Source organism: Silurus meridionalis, chromosome 15 (assembly GCF_014805685.1).
Source record: "Silurus meridionalis isolate SWU-2019-XX chromosome 15, ASM1480568v1, whole genome shotgun sequence".
In the NCBI taxonomy this organism is placed as follows: Eukaryota; Metazoa; Chordata; class Actinopteri; order Siluriformes; family Siluridae; genus Silurus; species Silurus meridionalis.
This window is the reverse complement of record NC_060898.1, coordinates 4,342,902-4,356,019: the sequence shown is the minus strand read 5'-3', so window position 1 is coordinate 4,356,019 and position 13,118 is coordinate 4,342,902. Positions and strand designations below refer to the sequence as shown.

Sequence of the window (13,118 nt, the reverse complement as noted above, 5' to 3'; positions counted from 1 at the left end):
GTGGATTTATTAGCTGTTTTCTTTATTCCACAATGATTGACAGAGGGAAAGAAATTATTTGGAAATCGTGAGAGAAGTTCGGCCAAAACAGTTCAAAACAGTTAAGCTTTTTCACCAACCATTTATACTTTTGCGTTTTCTTTCCTGTAGAAATTGCACAAAAACACACGTTGCCTTCATTTCTAATCGTCAGGAAAACCGTAATGCACGGAAAAATGCACAAAAACGGAGGAAAAACCTGAGGTTAATATTGATGCAGAGATGATGCAGGTATGCAGGTGGTGCAGCTGTGACTGGAGTAAAAGGAGACTTGTTGAACTGTGTTCATTGGGTTTCGTGCTTTAGTAATGCCATTTATTCTCACTGTATGAGATTCCTGTCTGTGATGCAGCTCTCTGTTATACTGCGTTTCTCTGTAACATTGATGATTTCTATATTTGTGGCATCATGATGGTTTGAAAAGGTGGATTGACGAGGTAGGACACCACTGAAGCACTATTCTATTCTACGATTATACGATTCTAACTGCATTTTATTGTTTCTGTACTTGTATTCTGAGAGTGACAATGAAGTTAAATGGAATCTAAGCTAAAATTATACATGTATAATTACATTAAACTTTCTTTCGGCTTCTCCCATTAGGGGTCGCCACAGCGGATCATCCACATGTTTTACGCTGGATGCCCTTCCTAATGCAACCCTCCCCATTTATCCGGGTTTGGAACCGGCACTAAGAGTGGCTGGGGTTGGTTCCCTGACCGGGGATCGAACCCGGGCCGCAGCGGTGAAGGCGCCGCATCCTAACCACTAGACCACCAGGGACCCACATGTATAATTACATTAGGAAGCAAAATAAGAAGGAAGTTCCAGAGAAATTGTTCAGTCATCCTGACACCCTCTCTCTGGATGGAGTTCTCTTTAATTGGAGACCACTAGGACTCGTGAGAATGGTTCCATATAAACAGTCTAAAGATCCATTCGGTTACTGTGACGAGTTTTACCCATGATTTATGAAGGGAGATTTGGACTGTAATTAAACTAAACTAAAACAGAGATGAAATTGATATATTTTTACTGTCTGTATTACAAATCAAATTCGTTTACTTTACTTTACTACACTTTTCTGCATGATGTCAACCATTTTGTGTGCAACGCTCTATTCAGCTGTGGTGTTTTTTTTGGAAATTTTTCATCAACGGTGCAAAAAATAAAAATAGGTCATGTCAGGTATTCAATAATAATTTCTATTTTCTGGAATTTTATAAAAGCAAACGCAAAATATCGCTTGAGTATACAAATCATTTATTGCTTTTATAATTGATCGTCATCTTTCCTATGGATAATAATAATAACAATGCCCTGGCACGATGTGTTGCATTTCTATAGATCACACTTCAGTTCAAATTATTATCAATAAACCACGGTAACAACAAAAGTTCAGTTAATTGGGACTGACAAGAGAGAATCTTCCATTAATGAATTGCATGCGCCAATTTTTAATCATGGTTCTAAATATCTGTTCGCTTTTAAATAAAGTAAATAATTGAGGTCGCCGCTTCTCCCAGGGAGGAAACACTATTCGATAAAACAGTAAAAAATATGACTCTTATCCTTAAATATTTCTGTAATAAAATGCCCATTAAACGCCATCCAATCTTGCATCATGGTACTATGTCAAATAATAGCTATCATTAGCCAAGAGGCACAGCTCCAAAAAACTCAATAAAGTATTTTCTGAGATCACACTATGAAATAGGAGTCTGGCTTCCATCGGCAACAGCTGCCTTCAAAGAGGCTTTGCGAAATTAAATTTCACATCATGCCCGAATGAGAATGGAGCATCTATTGCTTCAAACGACTCTAGAATGTTCGAGAACAAATTGGATTGAAATCGTGGCTCGACAAATCGCCTCTTCAGACAAGAAAGTCAGCAGAGAGCAAATAAAAGGGAAGCCTTTTGAGTGCTGGAGGAAAAAAAAAATTGTGGTATCCATATGAGTCCAGGAATTCATCGCTGGTTGAGATTGAAACAGGAAAACATTTGCGCAATAAAGCAAAAGATCGTTCAGGTGCGACTGACATGTCTGAAAAGGAGAAAGGAGATGAAAGGACAGGAGGAAAACGCGTGTGAGTCGCATCGCTGAGTCCTGAGATGGGGGGTAACTGCTTGATCAGCATTTTTGCAAGGCAAGTTGAAATACGTGAAGATTGTGACAGGTTTTGTTTGAGAGCGCCTAATAAATTATTTGCTTCAATGACATGCAGAGCTCAAATGACCTGTATGTAGTTGTTGATAGGGATGGTAAAGCTTTCAAGAAGCTAGACAGGTTGTTTCACTACTATTCTTAGACCATCCAAATTTTCTGAGAGTGTCCTGCATATTTATATCTGTTCCCTGACACATGGAAATTATATACAATATCCCAGAAATCGAGTTTTTAGAGAGATTGAGAGCCAGAAAGCGATAAAGACCAGAAAATTCCCATTAAGAGAAAGGCTTTGGAAAAGCTGAGTGACAAGACAATGTGACTGAGGACACATTTTGATTAGTCTAGACCTATCAGTTTTCTCTGTGGGTGGGCTTTGAGCTGACCTCTTTTTCTCTTGAGTTCCTCCATCAGTTCAGTGTAACACTGTGTCCTCTACTACTGTGCCAGAGTGTCCACAAGTAGAAAAACACATAACACACTTTAATTAAAGCATACCTCTGCTTCCTAAAGGTCAAAAATAAAGACTTTCTGCTTAATGTTTGTAACATTAACTTTTCCATTGCCAGTAGTGGGACAAATGCTTGTGAAAAACATGTTTAGATCAGTTTAACAAGTGCGATTTATTTTTATGACAGCTGATGCTATTTAGTATGACTAACTGGCTAGATGCTAAGGTGCTTCTTTAATAACGTCTCACGTTATTAACTCACTGTGGACTTGTTTAAAGTTATACAACTTATAAATCCTCATTTCACACCCATGCCTTCAGGGGTGTCCTACTTGGATCAATGCACCTCTTAATACCATCATTATGACTCAGCTCCAGAAACCATCAATATTATAGGGAAACGCAGAGCGCTGCATCACAGACAGGTATCTCATATAGTGAGAATAAATGCCATTACTAAAGCAAGAAACACAATGAACACAATTCAAGATGTCTCCTTTCACTGCAGCCACAGCTGCACCATATACATCATCTCTAGAAGAAGCATTCCACAGGAAAGAAAATGCAAAAGTATAAATGGTTCTTGAAAAAGCTTAACATTTGTTTTGAATTGTTTTGGCTGACCTGCTTTTCTTGAAAAGTCCGTCTCGTAAATGTCTTTGTAAGTGTATCTGCCACCAAATGAATTTCTTCTCCTTTGTCAGCCATTGTGGAAGGAAAAAAAAACCAGCTATCAAATACACGAAGATATTTTAGGTCGTCTGGTCTGCAGCAGATGCCGGTTGCGAAATCTGAGTAGCACACGCCCTGACCATCCAAACAAAGTATGGGAAAATGCACACAAGACCCTCTAAGTGGACAGATCACAAACTGATTGGTTAAAGCAACAGCTTAAGGCATAATATAGTTTATAATAATAAAAGGCTTCTGTTATGTGATGGCTGAAATCTGATTGAATAGAAACTCCAACATAAACTTTCAATCGGTGGACCTGCTCCTAGAAGCAGTGCATCCAAGAAAAAACGCTATGAAATGAAGAGAATAGACTATTGGGAATCATTTAATACATATACAGTACAGACCAAAAGTTTGGACACACCTTCTCATTCAAAGAGTTTTCTTTATTTTCATGACTGAAGGCATCAAGGGCTATTTGACCAAGAAGGAGAGTGATGGGGTGCTGCGCCAGATGACCTGGCCTCCACAGTCACCGGACCTGAACCCAATCGAGATGGTTTAGGGGTGAGCTGGACCGCAGAGTGAAGGCAAAAGGGCCAACAAGTGCCAAGCATCTCTCAGGGAACTCCTTCAAGACTGTTGGAAGACCATTTCAGGTGGCTACCTCTTGAAGCTCATCAAGAGAATGCCAAGAGTGTGCAAAGCAGTAATCAAAGCAAAAGGTGGCTATTATGAAGAACCTACAATATGACATTTTTCAGTTGTTTCACACTTTTTTGTTATGTATATAATTCCATATATAATTCCACATGTGTTAATTCATAGTTTTGATAGTCATGAAAATAAAGAAAACTCTTTTGGTCTGTACTGTAAATGAACAAGTCACTGATTCTCAGTTTAGGCCAGCAGAGAACGCTTTGCTATCTCTGACGGCCCACCACTGTGAATCCTTATTCGTTAACTAATACGCAAGTATGTCTGTCTTTATGCAAAGTCTTACCCATTGCATTGTAAGCTTTGTTTAATATGTTTCTTATCTGTTTATTTGCATTACTTTTGGCTCATGAATTCTCTGTTTGTTTGTGTTCTGTTTTCTGACCCCTCTATCGGAAAGCCGTTAATAAAGGTTTCACTATGCATACGCGTTAACATCCTGCTTCATTATGAATCACAATACAACTTTCTCTCATTTTATTTCCTGTGTATTTTGGCTAAACACTCCATTTATTTCAGCTTCATCTTCAGGAAATTTAATATTTAACCACCCGAAAAAAAAAAAATCTAATTACCATGAACTTTGGAGTGAGCATCTTTATTTCATTACTAGCATCATGAGCGTGACTCAGTCCTGCGTTCAATAACAATAGAGTTTATCACATCAACTTACATTAGAGAGCTTTCTTTGCAGTGTTATCAGTCCCTGGAGGAGGACGCACTGGAGACCATGACTTTGGGCTTTAATTAAGAGTTTGACACTCTGTTCTGTGTCGTACTTACAGAAAGCACCTCTCTTATCTAACAAAGAAGCATTATGCAAAGACAAAATGGAGGCTTGGCTCATTATGAGCTCTGGCAGGCACCACATTTCTAAAGGATTATGTTTATTGTTGTCCCACCGATACTGAATTCTGAATATTATTAAAAAGTACTCACTTGAAACTCACCAACTTGCAAATCACTTTGTGGCCATTGTTTGTGGTGCGGTTTTCTCTAAGGAAACTTGTCCTCTGAATTTATTAAAGGAGCCTCCAGTTTCAGAGTTGTGTAACAATAAAAATAAATATTGCTCTTTTGATTGTACACACATGTTTACTTTAAAATAGAGAGACGTTATGCAAGGATTTGCATGATTGGACAATAGTTTCTATCATGAGCATGAATGAACATTTTATTTCCAATTTCAATTTATTTTCTAGACTTTTCGACTTCAAGAATTTTAACTTCAGCTATTCATGTGCTGTAGTAGGATCAGTTTTGAACCATACCATTGGTTCAAAAACCTGGCCCTGTCCCAATTTCTTTTTTCCTTATTCTCAGTTTAAACATTTGATGTTTTTTGTTTTTTTGTGAATAAAATATGGATTTATAAGATTTGTGAATCATTGTTTTTCCTTACATATAATACAATGTCCCATGAGACAGCAAATGGGAATCCGACACACACGTCCTCTTCTTACGATGTAATATTATGTCCAAAATCTCTCAACACTACATACTGAATATTGAAAATTCTTATTTATCTCTTGTAACCACTCTTCTAATTGATTAGCAACCCTGGCAAATGCCGAGGGTTCGCAGAGGTTCATTAGCATGTCGCTTCTTATTATTCTTAACCATGTGCCCAAAGGAGAAGCTGTCAATCAAATCAAGTGCTATTCAGACAATTACCCATGAACCCACATTGAGAGAAGCTTCTGCTGCACCACATCACTTGTTCCCAACTTGGACCCAATCATTGACCAAATAAGAAAAAAAAAGAATCATTCAATTTGATGCATAGATTCAACAATAACAACAAAACAAAATGTATTTTTCTTTTTCAGTCACTTAAACATATTGAATGAAAAGAAATAAGAATTTTATTGGATTAACAATCTTTGTGAGATAAAATATTGAGTCATAATCCAGATTACTCAGAACACTAACTTCAACAATATGGATAAAAAATGTGTATGTTTTTGAACATCCCATTTTACACTTACTCCACATTTGCTTTTATAATAACGTCCACTTTTATAGGAAGATGTTCCACTAGATTATGAGGATTTTGTCCATTTTGTCACTCTTTAATCTGGATTACGACTTCATATTTGATATTCCAATGAAATTCTTACTTCCACATACTGTGTGCTGTACTGTTTAATAATATTCTGAGTTTGAGTTATTATTTTTAATAACATTTTTATGCTCTATTGTACATAACGGTTGAGGGAAAAAACTCCTGAAGTTCATTCCATATCTCAGGAGATCCCACGTTTGTCGAAAATCAGGACCCCAAGGTTGAGAAACTATAACATAAATCAAAACTGACTTCTTTTACACAGTATTGCAGGAAAGGAAAAAATGTTTTGGAAGGGTTTTTTTTTAGCTGCACTATGTGCTCACATACACTCAATGAACGATGAGAGTCCTCTGTACTCACCTTTGCTCCTCATTTTGCAGGCTATGCGAACACTGTGCCTCTTAGAATAAGCGGATTGCGGGTTCATATATTTTCCAGTGTATAAAAACCTGGTGCCCTTTAGTTGCCCATTTTCAATATATGTCTTATCCCTGGCTTTGAAAGTGACAAGTGGTTGAATAGAAGCAGGATGACTGTTTATACACCTTAAAGCCATTACACATGCTCTCTAATGCATACTGAACAGCTTGCACAGGGGCTGTTATAAAAAAATTGCTGTTTTTTTCAATACTTTGGCTATTTTTTACTCAACTTGTATTACTGAAGAACAGATATTACACTCTAAAGGCAACTTCTGTCCATTTTATACTACGTGCCTTTGAGGTAAAAGGATTTTAGCTTTTGAAAGTGTATCATAAAATAATGTAAGGCAATAAATAAATAAACAAGCAAACAAACAAATACATTAATTTAATCTTATAAAGAAATCTTTGCCAAATTATATATATATATTTCCAATCTACACTCCCCTTTATAAGTAAAGTAAATGTATATATGTGTTTTCACTTTTTATATGCATGTGGCTTGTTTATTTTGCCACCATTTTAATAAGAAAGAAATCTGGACAAAACATCACCTGTTTAGACAAATCTTCTGGATTTCTGCTGCAACATGTAGATGTTTAGATTCCCATCATGAACACGTAAGACGCTTAAAGGCCCGAACAACGAGAAAATCCTCAAATTGCAAGGTTTAAAGACGACAAACGAGCAACCGCAGCTGCACCGAGTCGTTCTGGTTATTTAGCGGAAATTTGATTTGCTCATAAAACACAATTACAGAGCGCCAATACATTTACAATCATTACCTACTACACAGTAGTGACATTCACAGCTGGGTCTAAAACTAATCGGCACCTAATGAGCTAAGAGTTTTCCCCAAGGAACTTCTGCTCTATAGGAAAACCCTGACAGAGCTCAGCGCCTTCCTTTTTTTTTGGTCCTCATTATCTCATTTGGCTCACCTTTTATTTTAATGGGTTCACCATGGCCTGGTCACCAGCATTAATCATCTTTAGGCTCAATTGTTCCAAGCCTTTAGCTCCGTTGCCAAAGCAAATAAAAGTCCTTATGGTCTGAGATAATGATTGTGATCCTGGCTGGGAACAATATTAGGACCCTGGTAGTTAAAGGAAAATCTACCCTGAGATACAATGCATATATTTGTACAGATGTGTTGGGCAATTTTGATGCCAAGTTGCTGGTTGGTGATGTTTTTGGTTATCACTGTAAGAAGATACAGTAATGACATCACCAAAAAAACAATAGGGATTCAGTCAGGATTAACAGTTAAAACAAATGAGCAAGAGATTTCTTTCTCAGGATGTTCTGGTTGATGAAAAATCCAATATAGATGGAGTAAAAAGCAAACAATTGGCTCAAACATTAGGAATGCAATGCAAAGTGGTACCCCAGTGGTTAAACTTTTGGACGTTTGGAAGGCTGTAAATTCAAATCCCAGCACCAGCAAGCTACCACTTCTGGGCTTTTGAGCAAGGTTCTTAATCCTCAACTGCTTGAGTCACTCTGGATAAGGGCATCTGCTAAAAGAATTAAATGTCACTGTAAATGACAAGCATGATGGTCCTGATGCTGATATTATCATGGAGTTTAAGAAGCGTGTACAGATTAGGAGCTCAGAGAACCAAGACGACTAAAAAAGCCACCAACTCACTCTAGATCGATCTGAATACTGTCTGTCAACACTGGTTTTTTTAAATATTTTCCAAAAATTACTCACTTACAACAAAATTCGTCTAACTGAAATGCTTATATGTATGTACTGTGCATTCATAAACAGTAACAAAGTCCATCCAGTATTTTGGCCAAAAGTAGGTCGAAATAGTGCAACATGCTTGAACTAAAAAAACTTTCATTGTTAAATAAATCTCGAACCCCTCTGAGAACTTGTCCAGGATGGATATTTGTTATTTAAGAAACTGCTTGAGAAGCACCAGCAACTCTATTCACCCTCCATGAAATCGCTTTAGAAATGGGGCAGGTGTTTGAGCTTTGTTGTGACTCAAACTTGTGCCTTCAAATTACCAATGAAAATGAAGGGCTTGCCGCTCCAGTGCTGCAGCAGCGCTCTCTTTCAGAGTGGCTCAGGTGGAGAAGCAAAAGATGCATCGTGCAGGCTGATCGATTGGCAAGGAGCATGACTGACTGGCCGAGTGACGCTCTGTAGGAGCAGAAGACTACAATAACTAACAAATCTGTACTCAGCAAAAGGGCTATTGCTTGTTTGAGGATGGCCCTGATGCTTAATAAATGTTAATAGTTAACATAGATGCTAAATAAAAATGCCTAAACACAATGCAAAAAAAAAGGAATAATATGGAAAAAATCCCTTGCTGTCATGATGCAGTCACTCTCTGAATTTAAGAATAACCCGACCTCTAGCGCAATGAGCATGTTAATGCGAAACCATTCAACTTGGAATTCCCGTTTTCCAGAAAAAATTTTAAACACTTTCTATTATTTTCTATCTGTTTAACCTAATATGTAGATTTTGTGTTGTGCAGTGGTGTCAAAACATAACAACTCGCTAATCTGTAATATAATTCTATTCAGTTGGATTTAACGAAACCCCATGAACGTATTTTCCTGGATATCAATTCATGACCAAGGTGTGCATGTAGCTACTTTTGCTATGGATAGCTGGTCTGGACAATTACCGTTTTATTGCCAAGTTTTATGTCAATAATTCTGTCAATAATGGTGACATGCCTGTATTGTTTCTATATATTTTAGTAATCTGGAAGTCACATCTCTGGATTGACAACATTGATTGTGTCCTTACTTTAAGTGGTTCCCCGGGAACTAATGCCAGGGTGGTGTGGTCGTGCATCACATCTAGCCTGCTAGAATATTAATTACACCCCCCCTACAGTGTTACCTTCTGGCATAGTTGGTCATAATTTTTTTCCAGTCATCCACAGTCCAATTCTTGTGTTTTTGCCTTTAACTAGGTTGTTGATTTTAACCAAAAGAAACATGCATGTGTCTCAAAAATGATAAAAGGCTGTGTTTCCAATCACTATATATACATGTGTCAATTACAATGAACATTGAATCAGGCACGCAAACAAACGCGTGACACGGTATGTTGAGGTGCAGTGGCTTGTGGGAAACATGTCCTTGTCAATAATCCTGGCATCAAAACAAACCCACAATCCATAAAAACTAATTAGATAAACTATTAAGTTGGTGGGGGAGTTCCACTGTATAAGACGAGAAGGAATAGTTAAGTATCTGTGACAGCTAATGTGCTGCAATGGCTGAGCTGCATTGTTGGACTATTGAGTGAACACCAAGTTTCAGCAATTTTTTTATTATTAGTGTTGATGTATCATTTGAAGCTTGCAGCGCTCAGAAAGCTTATCTTTTTGCATTTTTGTAGAGTCTTGGTGGTCAGTAAGTTGAAACATACTTGGTAATGTTGTAAGAATTTCTCAACATGTGAACTGTGAGACTGTTTTAAAGCATCTCTGAGAACTCTACTACCCAGAACACAGCATGAATATGACAGAATATGACTGCTGCAGAGTACATTTCCCAACAAAAAATGATTGCTAATCATCCACACCTGTTGACTAATCGCACACATTTGAGAGCAGTCGCACTTTACAGTATTTAAATAGCAGAGTTTTCACCAGTCCTTTGTGAAGAACTGAACTTATGCATTACAATTTGGTTTACTGTATTGGATTTGTTTGCCTGTGCTGCACCTAATGATTTACTCCCCCGGATTTCCATTTGTCTCCACTCAGCTCCTGTGAGATGCTTTTATTTTTGTTCAGCCTAGGAAAACATTTTACATGTACATGTTACTTAATTGAAGCCTAATGCCTGAAGTGTTTTTCTAGAATTGCAAGGCATCTATGGGTCTGGAAATGAAACCCTTCCTCGCAGAATGCATGATACATTTATTACAACAGAGCTGGAAAAATAATATTAAGCTCTTTTAGCGTAATCCCTGTAGCTCAGAAGAAAACAAGTCATAAGTGCGTGTCACCATTAATTCCCAATTGTTAAGTTTGCTGTCGTTTGACTCGGTCGCTGCAGAGCAAATGAAATGCTCTGCCAATGCAATAACTCTAATGGATTCTTGAATTTCCTGAGCGCCAATGGGGGGCCGTTTGACCTCCATTGCTTCATGCTAACAAATGTGTGCAGCCTAGTGCTCGAGGGGCTTCCACCACCTAGATTATCATTTCATTTCCACGATGCCAATCAATCCTGGTAAACAAAAGTGGTCCGCGAGTAAACCTTCGGCAGATTGGAATGTGTGCCGTAAGAGAGTTGTTAAATTGTCATTCAGCAGACGAAAGAGAGTGAAGATCCCCTAGCTCACGTATGTCAAGCTGTCTACTGTTTGCAGGTGTCCCATCTGTCATGGATGACTGTAGGAACTTCAAATTTTGTGCCAACAGGAACAGATATAAGCAATCTGGAGGTTGCCAAGGTAAAAGTGCAAGGGGGTGGCCTTGGTTTCAAAGCTTCGGAAAACATGTATTTAGAGAAATGAAATTTGGGGCTATAAATACTGACAAATAAACCCATCAAACGCAGCCTTATTACTAACATCTTCGTAATTCCGTAAATCCTATTTAGAGTACATTTCCCAACAAAAATGATTGCTAATCATCCACACCTGTTGACTAATCGCACACATTTGAGAGCAGTCGCACTTTACAGTATTTAAATAGCAGAGTTTTCACCAGTCCTTTGTGAAGAACTGAACTTATGCATTACAATTTGGTTTACTGTATTGGATTTGTTTGCCTGTGCTGCACCTAATGATTTACTCCCCCGGATTTCCATTTGTCTCCACTCAGCTCCTGTGAGATGCTTTTATTTTTGTTCAGCCTAGGAAAACATTTTACATGTACATGTTACTTAATTGAAGCCTAATGCCTGAAGTGTTTTTCTAGAATTGCAAGGCATCTATGGGTCTGGAAATGAAACCCTTCCTCGCAGAATGCATGATACATTTATTACAACAGAGCTGGAAAAATAATATTAAGCTCTTTTAGCGTAATCCCTGTAGCTCAGAAGAAAACAAGTCATAAGTGCGTGTCACCATTAATTCCCAATTGTTAAGTTTGCTGTCGTTTGACTCGGTCGCTGCAGAGCAAATGAAATGCTCTGCCAATGCAATAACTCTAATGGATTCTTGAATTTCCTGAGCGCCAATGGGGGGCCGTTTGACCTCCATTGCTTCATGCTAACAAATGTGTGCAGCCTAGTGCTCGAGGGGCTTCCACCACCTAGATTATCATTTCATTTCCACGATGCCAATCAATCCTGGTAAACAAAAGTGGTCCGCGAGTAAACCTTCGGCAGATTGGAATGTGTGCCGTAAGAGAGTTGTTAAATTGTCATTCAGCAGACGAAAGAGAGTGTGAAGATCCCCCTAGCTCACGTATGTCAAGCTGTCTACTGTTTGCAGGTGTCCCATCTGTCATGGATGACTGTAGGAACTTCAAATTTTGTGCCAACAGGAACAGATATAAGCAATCTGGAGGTTGCCAAGGTAAAAGTGCAAGGGGGTGGCCTTGGTTTCAAAGCTTCGGAAAACATGTATTTAGAGAAATGAAATTTGGGGCTATAAATACTGACAAATAAACCCATCAAACGCAGCCTTATTACTAACATCTTCGTAATTCCGTAAATCCTATTTAGAATACAATGCGCAACACAAAAGCTGAAGCATTTAGAGCTAGCATAATCCCTGTGAACTGCACACAAGGCAGTTGATAAGAGTCATAAAAAAGCAATCGCAAATGCTTTCCCATAGCAGAACTACACACTATGTAAATAATGTTTCTTAGTACGTTTGAATCATAGAAACTGCATCCCAGTAAATTACTAGGCAGTGATCGTTTTCAATTGATAGACCTTTGCTTGGAAGAAATTCCTCCCGCTTATAGTGCCTTTCTTTTTTTTTCTGAAACTGAGCTGTTTGTGGGAAGATTGTTCTCCCGGGACCATCTCTCCAGGTTTTTAATCTCCTAAAGGCAGGCCGTCTCATCTCAAGCTGAAAGTGGCCACACAGTTATATGTGTACAGTGAGTACAGCAGGGGGCATGGGGATCTTTGGGTCTTCTTTTTCGCTATAAATACATTTTCTGCAAAATAAAATTCTTCAAAATTTCACAACACATTTTGTCAATAAGACTTGTGGCAATTTAAGTTGGTTTGTTTGTTTCTTTTTTCTTTTGTATGAGAAATGACTTTTGTCTAGTCACCCTACCCCATAACCCAGACATAAAAGAATACCACACATGCAGCTAGTAATACTGTAGTTTAAAAAAATTTACTCATAAAGACGAACATATTTGTAGACCTGAGTTCTCGATGCATAGCGTGATGCTGCCACCACCATGCTTCACAGTGGGCATTGTGACCTTTGGGTAATAGACTTGTTCTTGCTCTGATAAAACATTCTATGCTTAGAAATTCCCACACCGGCCTCATTAGATTGTAACAAATCCAGACATATGAATTGGGGTTATTTAGGCAGGCTTATATGTTTTATTTATGTATGTTATGTATGTATTTATTTTTTTATCTATATATGGAAAACAGCTTTTCCA

The 13,118-nt window shown here is 38.0% G+C and overlaps 1 non-coding gene across 1 annotated transcript; it reads right to left on the bottom strand.

The window, feature by feature from the left end:
• Positions 1–750: 750 nt before the first annotated feature.
• trnae-uuc lies at positions 751–822 on the bottom strand. Its single transcript has one exon. It is a non-coding gene; the product is annotated as a tRNA-Glu (tRNA).
• Positions 823–13,118: the final 12,296 nt, after the last annotated feature.